Consider the following 10,309-nt stretch of genomic DNA (forward strand, 5'->3'; position numbering starts at 1 on the left):
ACATTTTTGTGAGATAATATGTATATTACACAATTCAAAAGATTAAAAAAGGAGAGATGGCAACAAGTAATTTGTCTTCCTACTTTGTCTCTTCCACACCTAGTTCTCCTTAGAGGCAGTCACTCTTGCCAGTGTCTTGTGTACCCTTCCAAAGACACTCCTCAACTTTCACAGTAATTTCTTACCCACCTGCACATTCTTTATCAGTAATCAGTATTTGGAGGTCTGCTGCATTGCAGTTAATGATTGAACCATTTTCCATTATAACAATGTACAATAATTCCTTTTTACTCAGTCCCATGTTGTTTTATTGGTTTTTTGGGTTTTTTTTAATTGGGCCTTGCTTTGTGGTCCAGGCTGGCCTTGAAGTTGAAATCCTGTCTTGACATCTCAAGGGCTTTAATTACAGGTGTATACTACTGTGCCCAGCTTCAGTCTACTATTACTGAACACTTTTAGGTTGTTTTCGCTCTTCAGAGATTACAAACCCTGCTGCCATGATTATCCTCCTAAATATGTTTTTTTCCACATCTTCCAGTTTATCAACTAAATAAATTCTTTAAAAATATAATGCCTGGAGGGGGTGAAGGGAGGGCAGGGGTAAGGGGAAAAAAATGAGAATCAAGACTTGTCATGTAGAGGTACAAGATCCCAACAATGAATGTAACTACTGTATCCATAAAATGTACCAATAAACTCAATTAAAGCTGAAAAAAATATATATATATAATGCCTGGTTCAGAGTCAAGGAATTTTTAATATTGACAATATTGTCAAACAAAAGCCATATGTCTCAATATTGTTTATCACAATTGTTTAACTCCAATAAAAATAAATGAGAGCCGGGCATGGTGGTGCACGCCTATAATCCCAGTACTCGGGAGGCTGAGGCAGGCGGATCGCTGTGAGTTTGAGACCAGCCTGGGCTATATAGTGAGTTCCAGATCAGTCTCAACTACATAGTGAGACCCTGTCTCCAAAAAGAAAAGAAAAATGAGAAAAAGTGATGGTTAGCAAATAAAGCCAAAAATCCAGCATGATAACCTTGATATTGCCTTATTTTCCCATTGGATGACTAAGAGTTAAGATTACATCTTTCATGAAGCAACAAGAATGACTCCAGATAGGAATTTTCTTTCTCTTTTTAATGACTGGATAGGTCCTAAAAGGAATGTAAGACTTCATCCTAGAACAAAGCATGCATCAGTTTCTTTGTATTTGGGGCAAAATGGGGACAACCAAAATATCTATTTTGTCATCCCTGTCCCACATCAGATGGCTTTCTGTGGTTTTAGGCATTTGTGACCAACAAGTACGACTTCTGTTGTGATTCACAATGCAATCACTGTTCTAAACATGCACATGGCCCACTCTATCTCAGCTTCAATTATAAAATCTTCAGCCAGAAGCCATTAAGCTCTGTTTTGTTCAGTCAGCAGCACAGTTTTTACCCAGTGAATTTCCTACTGGGATCAGGTGGCACAGGAGAAATTTCTCACTTAAGACCCCAGTGTATTCTCTCTGTTGGATTTAGTCATTTGATAAAGTAACCAACTTTGCTTTTCCTTTCCTAATCTCACTTTGGTTAAGGAATAGGGGAGTAGGAGTAACCAAATGGTCAGTATCTTTCTCTAAATGCAGGTGAGAGCTGTCCATTCATATAGTTTCCTCCGTTCCATTACTGTATGTCATTAATTCTTTGGCAGATAAACTACATCCTGTGGTCTAACCAGCCCAGGAAGCATCTTTCTTTTCTGCCTTTCCTTTCCTTTTTTTTTTTTTTTTTTTTTTTTTTTTTTTCAAAAGTCCACTAGATGAACGGAAGATTCTGGGCAAATCTCAACAGAAACATGATATAAATTTGAGGCAGTGTATTCAGTGAGATCCTGAACATCAGATAAGGGGCTTTGTAATTTGGGAGGGAGGGCTTTAGGGGTTTACACAACACTCTAAATGACAGTGTTCTAGTGTCTGCAGGTTAAATGAGAGGCTAGAAAGGACCCGTTAAGAGTAAATTATATACAACCACTCCCAAAAATAAATTCCTTTTTTAAAAAATGTGTGCAGAATATATGCAGAAGGGCTCCCAAAGATACAACTCCTTTCATAACTCCAACTAATTTTAAATTGGGATTATGAACTTGTTGCAGAAAAGCCAGACTGCTACCTGGCTATAGTTCAAGTTGGGAGGAGGGGAAACTAGTTAAAGCCAACTTGTTTCATAAGTGTGGTGTGCATTTGTATTAAAGCCTGCAAGGACCGATTAATTCCTCTGTCTACCTAATAAGTTTCTCAGAAACCTATCAGAATTCTTGTGGGGCATGTTGGAACTACCACAATGCACTGTTTTCTCTGGTACCAGTAGGCAAAACGTCAACATGCCTGTTGCATTCTGCTGCGGTAATAGAAGTGAAGTCATTATAGTAGAAAGTGAGTAACATGCCCACAATACATTTCTCTCACCTTGAACACACTGACCGTCCCAGCTCAAGGTTCTGGTTCGCAGGAGAGAGTGAGACAGAAGAGCCACTTGCGGCGGCTTCAGGCTGTGTATGTGAGGTGGCAATGACAGGGCCTGGTAATGGAAGGCTGAAGTACAAATTTGCGAGTCAGGAGGTAAACGCTGGGAGGCAAGTGTTAGGAGGGAGGGCACAGAAATGGACAGAAGCCCAGTGGCTGTGAACAGGGGCAGGAATCTGACGAGGGCACCGATACTCGAGAGCAGGAAGTGTTTGTTTCAGTTCAAGGATCTGCTCAATTACAATGCAAGATGAGTAAGGGAAGTTTTTGTTTCTATTTTCAGTAAGGGAAGTTTTGCTTTTCAAAAATACTGTAAGAGAATAACCACTTCCAAAGAATTCTCAGTACTTGTTAGCCACAATAATAAAAGGTGCAAGTTAAAAATCCTAAAACCATCATTACCTCCTCTGTATACAAACTCCTGTAGTCATGTTTTCGTGAAATATTACTAAAATTGACCTTTCCTTTGCATGCCAGAAAAAAATCTTATAAGTAACATTGTGAGATGCTGGAGAAAGAAGTAGAAGGAGCTGTTTGGCAGACTTGACAAGAGTTTGTAACCCTTCTTTATCAATAATCATAGAGTACGTATTATGGAGCTTAACCTTCTAAGAAGCTATCACTAAAGCAAGTAGCTCACCAGTCAGAGGTTACTGTCTTAAATCCTGAAATTTATCATTTTTATCATGATTTTGATCTTGAATCCCTTTTGGTGGCCACAAAGCTAACCCTCTAGCCCTACCCTCTAGATGTGTTTTCCTACATACCACATTCTTCAAGCACAGAAAATCCACTTTCGTGATGAATGTTCGTTATGCCAAATCACTTAAAAGATAAGTTCAAAAAGTGAAAAAGCTAAATGTTTATTTCTTTTCCATCTGGATTTTGCAAAGCAAACTGCAAGAGAAAGCACAATCTGAACAGGGATTTTGCTTTCTCCTTTCTGCCTTACTCTGTTTAGGATTAAATGTTCCCCTTGTTCTTAACCAAAGTAGAAATATGACCTTGCATTTGTTTACTGTGTTACCCTTGCATTTCCTAGGTCAGGTTGGTGTAAATTGCGATTCAGTGGCCCACCCTCTTCCCCCAAACACAGGGAACTCTTCAGGGAGCTTGCTCTAAGTACACCAAAGCACCGTTGACGCTCATAGTAGACGCTGTGTAAAGATAGAGTGGTGCTTTGAGATGTAAAAATGGCATTGGAGTATTCAGTAGTGTATTTCTGCACTCCAGGTGTCAGTTCAAGGATTCTGCTAAACAGGTCACCAAATACTAACTAAACTAATTGGTTATCCCTGCTATTCCTGAATTTTTTGATCTTGGTGCTTCTCCAGTAAGAAGAAGGGAGGTGCTCCATTTCTCATGCAAAATGCAAAAAAATCAGATCATATTGTGTACTAAACAAGTGAGCAAGAATTGTAAAAAAGATATTACCTTGTCTCTCAACAATTTGGAGAGAAATATCTGTATATTTATATATGTATGTATTTTTCTCTTGCCAAATTCCCTTTGTTCAGTAGGTAATTACATATATTTCAAAAAACAAAATAGGCTAGGGCCAGGGATTTAGCTTAGTGGTTCTGCTGCCTGCCTTGCAAGTGCAAGGATCTGAGTTTGATCCCCAGTACAAAAAAAAAAAAAAAGGCTAACACAATATATGAAGATGAAGAAGTTCATAATAGGCACTCTGATTTTCCATGACAAAAAAAAGAAAAAAAATGAAATACATTCAACAGACTGGAGAGTTTCAGATGTATAGGAAATATACAGGGGAGAAAAGAAATTGTTACATTTTTCAAATGAAGGGTATTCTACTTCATACCTATGAGATTAGTAGTAATCTATGAAGGTTGAAGATGAGCTCAGTAATTCAAGGACCCAACAACTGCTGAATGTGTACCCTGAGATATATCTGCTACCCTGTTTATGGTAATGTTTATTGTAGCGAAACACTCAAAACATCCATCATCAGAAGATGAGTGATGTATTGGGGTATATTTAAATAATGGGTTATATTGCAATTAGAATAAGTAAACTAAATCACGATAGATAGATAGATAGATAGATAGATAGATAGATAGATAGATAGAAAGATAGATAGATGTAGAGATATGGATTGATATAACCCAAGAACAATGTTGAGCAAGACAGTGCCATTGCAGCATAAGTTCCGATTACTTTTTTTTTTTTTCTGAGCATAGATGTGAAAGCAGCTGCATTTTTTTCATTAATTTTATTGGCGCATGTTAGGTATACAGTATGCTAACATTAACTATTAGGAGTTTGTACCTTTAAATAATATATCTTGGTTCTTATTTTTTCCCCCATTTCCCTGCCCTCCCTTCAACTGCTCCACCCCTCATTTACACAGGCTTTGTTTCCATTTTTTCCTTTTCTCGAATTTATTCCTTTCCCCTCCCTCTCCCACTTTCCCTTCCCCTTGGATGTTTTCTTCCTGTTTCACATTATCTATTATACCTTTTAGTCCTTATTTACTTTCAGTTTCTCACACCAGAGAAACTATTTGGAATTTACACATGTGTGACCTTTTTATTTCACTTAAGAGTATATCCTCAGTGTGCATCCATTCAGCTATAAATGTCTCTAGTTTCTCATTCTTTATGACTGAGTAGTACTGTATTTTATTTAAAAACACACACATGCACACACACACACACAAACACACACATATTTTCTTTATCCAGTCTCTAGTTGATGGGCAATTGGGCTGCTTCCCAGTTTTAGCTATTACAAATTGTGCTACTATGAACATGGGTGCACATATATAGCTGTGGTATGATTCTTTTAATTCTTTTGGGAAAATACCCAGTAGGGAATAGCTGGGATAATGGGACCCCTAGTCCTAGTTTGTTGAGGTATCTCCATACTGATTTCCACAGTGGTTGCACCAGTCTGCAGTCCCACCAACAATAAAATCGAAATGGATTAACGAGCTAAATACTAACACAGAAACACTAAACCAATGGAAGAGAGGTTAGGTAGAACTCTTGAAGACATTGGTGTAGGAAAAGATTTCCTGAACAAACCTCAGTTGCACATGAACTAGCACAGACTCAACAAGTGGATTGTCTTCTCATGAAAAAACTTCTGCACAGCAAGAGAAGGTACCAACAGACAACCCACAATTTAGGAAAAAAAAAATTTTTTAAGATTTTTTTTGTTGTTGTTGTTGGTAGGGATTGAACTCGGGACCTTGCGCTTGTGAAGCAGGTGGTGGAACCACTGAGCTAAATCCCCGGCCCTAGGAAAACATTTTTTACCAGCTCTTCCTCAGACAAAGGTCTACTACCTAGAATATATAGAATATAAAGAACTTTAAAAAATAAGACCTCCAAAATTTTAAGACCCAATCCAAAACTGAGCATCTGCAATGAACAGACATTTCTCAGACAAAGTAGAAATAGCAAATAAACGTGGAAAAAATGTTCAACATCACTGGTCACTCAAGAGATGCAAATCTACCTCACCCCAGGAAGAATGGCTGCTATCAAGAAATCAACTAATAACAAATGCTGACAGGGCTGTGGGGGAAAGGGTTTAGATTCTCTTTTACCTAACATTAACTATATGTAAATACACAGTGAAGCCATATGATGTCAAGTCTGAAGTCTGCCTCACCTGTGGACATTCAAGTACCCGAGAGAGTAATTTTCTGTATTGTTTAAACTAGCTAGAGGTGGGGTTTTGTTACTCATGGCCAGACGTTCCAAGTGATGTATATATAGATGACTCAGTTTCCTTCACTGTGAGGAAGGATAGCAGTATCTACCCTGCTAGTGGATTGAGTGGTTTGAGAAATTGAAATGAGCTAATGTGTATCAATGTGCTCTGTAAACTACTAATGTCTATTTAATGGCAAGTTGCTACTATATTAATAATTTTGCTACTAAATGTAACATACAAATTTTAGATGCTGTGTGAATTATGTCTAGAAAATATAGACATTTAACACTTGTATTTTAAATTAATACAACCAAAAACCTTTTGAGAATTAGAGATCACTTTTTTTTTCTTTTTTTTTGGTACTGGGGATCGAACTCAGGTCCTTGCTCTTGCAAGGCAGGCAGCAGAACAGCAATCACTTTTCTTAAACCATATAAAGCATTTAAATATTTATGGCATTAGTTGAAGGTATCTTCAGGAGTACGTTTTTATACAAGCAAAGAGACAGCCTTTTTTTTAATAGCGCTTACTTAAATGGGTTAAAGATGTTTGCTCTTAAATATAATCTTACTTAAAAACTGTGTGAAGTGGAGTGTGGTGGCACACACCTGTAATCCCAATACTCTGGAAGGAGGATCCCAAATTCAAGCCCAGCCCGAGTAATTTAGAGATTTACCAAGATCTTGTCTCCAAGTAAAAAGGGATGCAGCTTCATGTGAAGGCCTTCAGCTTGATCTTGTCTCCTTATCTGCATTTGTGAGAAGTAAGAGAGAAAGTCCGTGTAAAGCACTTGGAGCAGCACCTGCAGTATAGTTAGGAGCAAAATAATAGCAGCTTACATTTACTTAGCATGTACTTTATTCCAGAGTGTCCTGAGCAATACACATTTATCAGTTCATGTAGCAGAATTGCATTCTTGTGTTCTCTTGTATTTTATCATTTTTAAAGTAGCTGTATTGTTTTAGGAAAAACCTCACTTTCTTATTATTATTTTAAAAATTCAAACAATACAGAAAATTATAAAAATGAAATGAAAAGCACCCTAAATTCCATGCTATTACCTGAACCCTGTATACTTTTCTTCATGTAGTACTGCAGGTGCATGTATATGTGTATGCATGATATGTATGTGCATATATAGACACACATAAATTACATCAATGTATACACGTTTATTTTGGTAGGACAAAAGGAAAAATGGCATTATTTTAAAAATTGTAATCACCTACACATCTTAGAGGATAAAAGAAATTATTCAAGTATTACGTGTAAGTGGGTGGAATCTACTCAGGTGGCAGATACCTAAATACATTGTCTTCGTTACTTTGCTTATTGCTGAGACAAAATACCAGACACCCAAAGTTGAAGGGAGAAGGGTTTATTTCAGCTCACAGTTTGTAGAAGTTTCAGTCCGTAGGTGGCTGGCTCTAAGGGAGAGCAGCACAGCAGAGGGGCATCCCAGATGAGAAACAGTCATGGCAAGGCAGACAGAAAGCAGCAAGCGGCACTAGAAGCAGCAGCAAAGCAAGCCTCCCTTTTCCTTCTGTCCATTCCAGGTTACAAGCCTTTTGGGTGGCTCCACCCATACCCAGAACTATGCTAATTCCAATCAGTGGATTAATTTAATGCCATACACCTTAATGCCACGAACTGGATCCATCCAGCTCCAAAAAACCCTGTGTAGGTTGGGGATATAGCTCAGTGGTGCCGGGCCTGCGTGGCAAGTGCAAAGTCCTGAGTTCAATCCCTGGTACACCACCCCCACAAAAGCCCCACCTATGAGTGCATGAGGCATTAGGGGGACATCTAGATATAAGCCACAACATGTATTTTTACATAAAAAAGGCCATACCTCTTTTAAATGGTCTTAATTATTTTTTTATTTAAAGTAGCCTTTCACTTGCAAAGCACATCACACTGATTCTTCTCAGCACAGGTACTTATCCCTAAGATATTGCTTACTTAGGATTCCCCAGAAGTTCTCTTTTTAAAATTAAAAAAAAATTTTAAATTACGATAAAAACATGTAAAATAAAATTTCCACCTTAACCATTTTTAACATCCAAAGCTCAGTGTTGGTAAGTACATTCACATTCTTTTTTGTTTGCTTGTTTTTCATTTGGAAACAAAGTCTTGCTATGTAGTTCATGCTGGCCTCAAGCTCACTGTATAGCCCAGGCTGGCCTTGAACTTGTGGTGATCTTCCTGCCTCAGCCTCCCCAGTACTGGGTTTACAGACATGCACTGCCATACCCAGCCTCATTCACATTCTTTTTTTTTTTTTTTTTTCTGTTTTTGGTACCAGGAATCGAATTCAGGACCTTGCCAGGCAGGCATGGAGCCACTGAGCTATGCACCCAGCCAGCCTATTCACATTCTTGTGTAACATCTTCAGAATTTTCTCATAATGCAAAACTGAAACTATGTATCAATTAAATAACTTCCCTTTTCCTCATCCATGAAGTCTCTGGTAAGCAAAATTCTACTTTTTGGTTCTCTGAGTTTGTATTAGTCTTATCTCTTTTAAGTCAACTTATATTCTCCACACCAAAAATATTCATGCTTCATAAATATTTGTTGAAGGAAGATATGAATCTGTATTTGCACTATACACAAATAAGGGATCACAACCTTTTTGTACTAACCTCATTTGTGCTGAGGAGTCAGTATTCTCTAAACAACTCGAATTTATTAAACATTTACCCGATATACTGGATTAAAAATTGTCCAGACCCAGCAGCACACACCTGTAATTCCAGCTACTGGGGAGGCTGAGACAGGAGGATTGCAAGATCAAGCTCAGCCTGGGCCTGTTTCAAAAAAAAAGTCAAAGTTTCCCCAGTAGATCATGAGATCTGTTGTCCACGGACTTCGCATTCCCTCTCATTGCTTTCTGTTTTCTGTCAGTGTCCTTTCATCTCAGCCATGCTGGATTCTTTGCAGTTTCTAAAACATTCCAGCAACCCACCTCAGGGCCATTGCCTCAGCTGTTTTCTGCACCTGGAGCATTCTAATAGCAGCATTGCTCAAGCCCTCACTTCTACCAGGCCTTTGCTCAAATCCACCTTCCCCAGGAGGCGATCCTTGACTATTTTAACAACAGCAGCATGTGCCAGGCCCCACCCTGGTTCTTCCTAATCATTTCCAACTATCTTTGCTAAAAATTCGCCATCATCTCACCTAACATATGTTTGATTTATATATTTTATCTTTATCTCTTCGTAATAGCAGCTTTTTTGGTTTATCTTGCTCACGCTATACGCTTGCTCTCAGAACTGTTTGATCAATAAGTGCTCAATAAATAACAGTTGAAAATAAATGAATTTAGATTGAGAATCTAGCTCAGTGTGAGAGCACTTGCCTGGAGCATGCAAGCCCTGGGTGTGATTCTTATCACCCCTCTAGCACATATATTTATGGGGCCAGCGATGCAGCTCAGTGGCGCTGTGCCTCCCCGGCAAGTGCAATGTCCTGAGTTCACTCCCCAGTAGCAGGGGGGGAAGTTTATATTAGTAACGTGGTATAATAATAGTAATATAGTATAATAGTATATATTAGTAATAGGAAGCAGGTAGGTGGTTTCTTTGGGCTTGTGAATAAAAGGAACTGACTAGAAAAACATATGAGGAATTTCCTCTAATCTTGACTATGTGTATGATTACAGAGTTGTATAAATTTCTTAAAATTTCTTAACATATACATTTAAATGATATTTCATACTGTATGTAAATTATAACTTCAAAAAATAAAATTTTTTTAACTTCAGCTACTGTGACCCTACCAGGATGACGGAGCTATAACTAAAATCCAGGTGTATCTGATTCCCAAATCTGTTGTCTTTGTGTGAGGGTTATACTGCCCTTCCCAATTTCATCTGTTTTCAGGATTATATATGTCTGGGACAGCCAATATATTTTTGGTTATTTCTGCCTCCCATTTTCTTGGAAACATTAAATCATATGGCTGACTGGAACACATCTGTTTCCCTAAAGGAGGCATGGTATAATGCAAACAAACAGTCTGTTTCCTAGAACAAGAGTCATTACCTCTCAGAGGCTCGGATTCCAGTACTAAAATCAGATACTTAAATGACACTCAATGATAT

Source organism: Fukomys damarensis, unplaced genomic scaffold (assembly GCF_012274545.1).
Source record: "Fukomys damarensis isolate Sample0158 unplaced genomic scaffold, DMR_v1.0_HiC HiC_scaffold_1, whole genome shotgun sequence".
Lineage (NCBI taxonomy): Eukaryota > Metazoa > Chordata > Mammalia > Rodentia > Bathyergidae > Fukomys > Fukomys damarensis.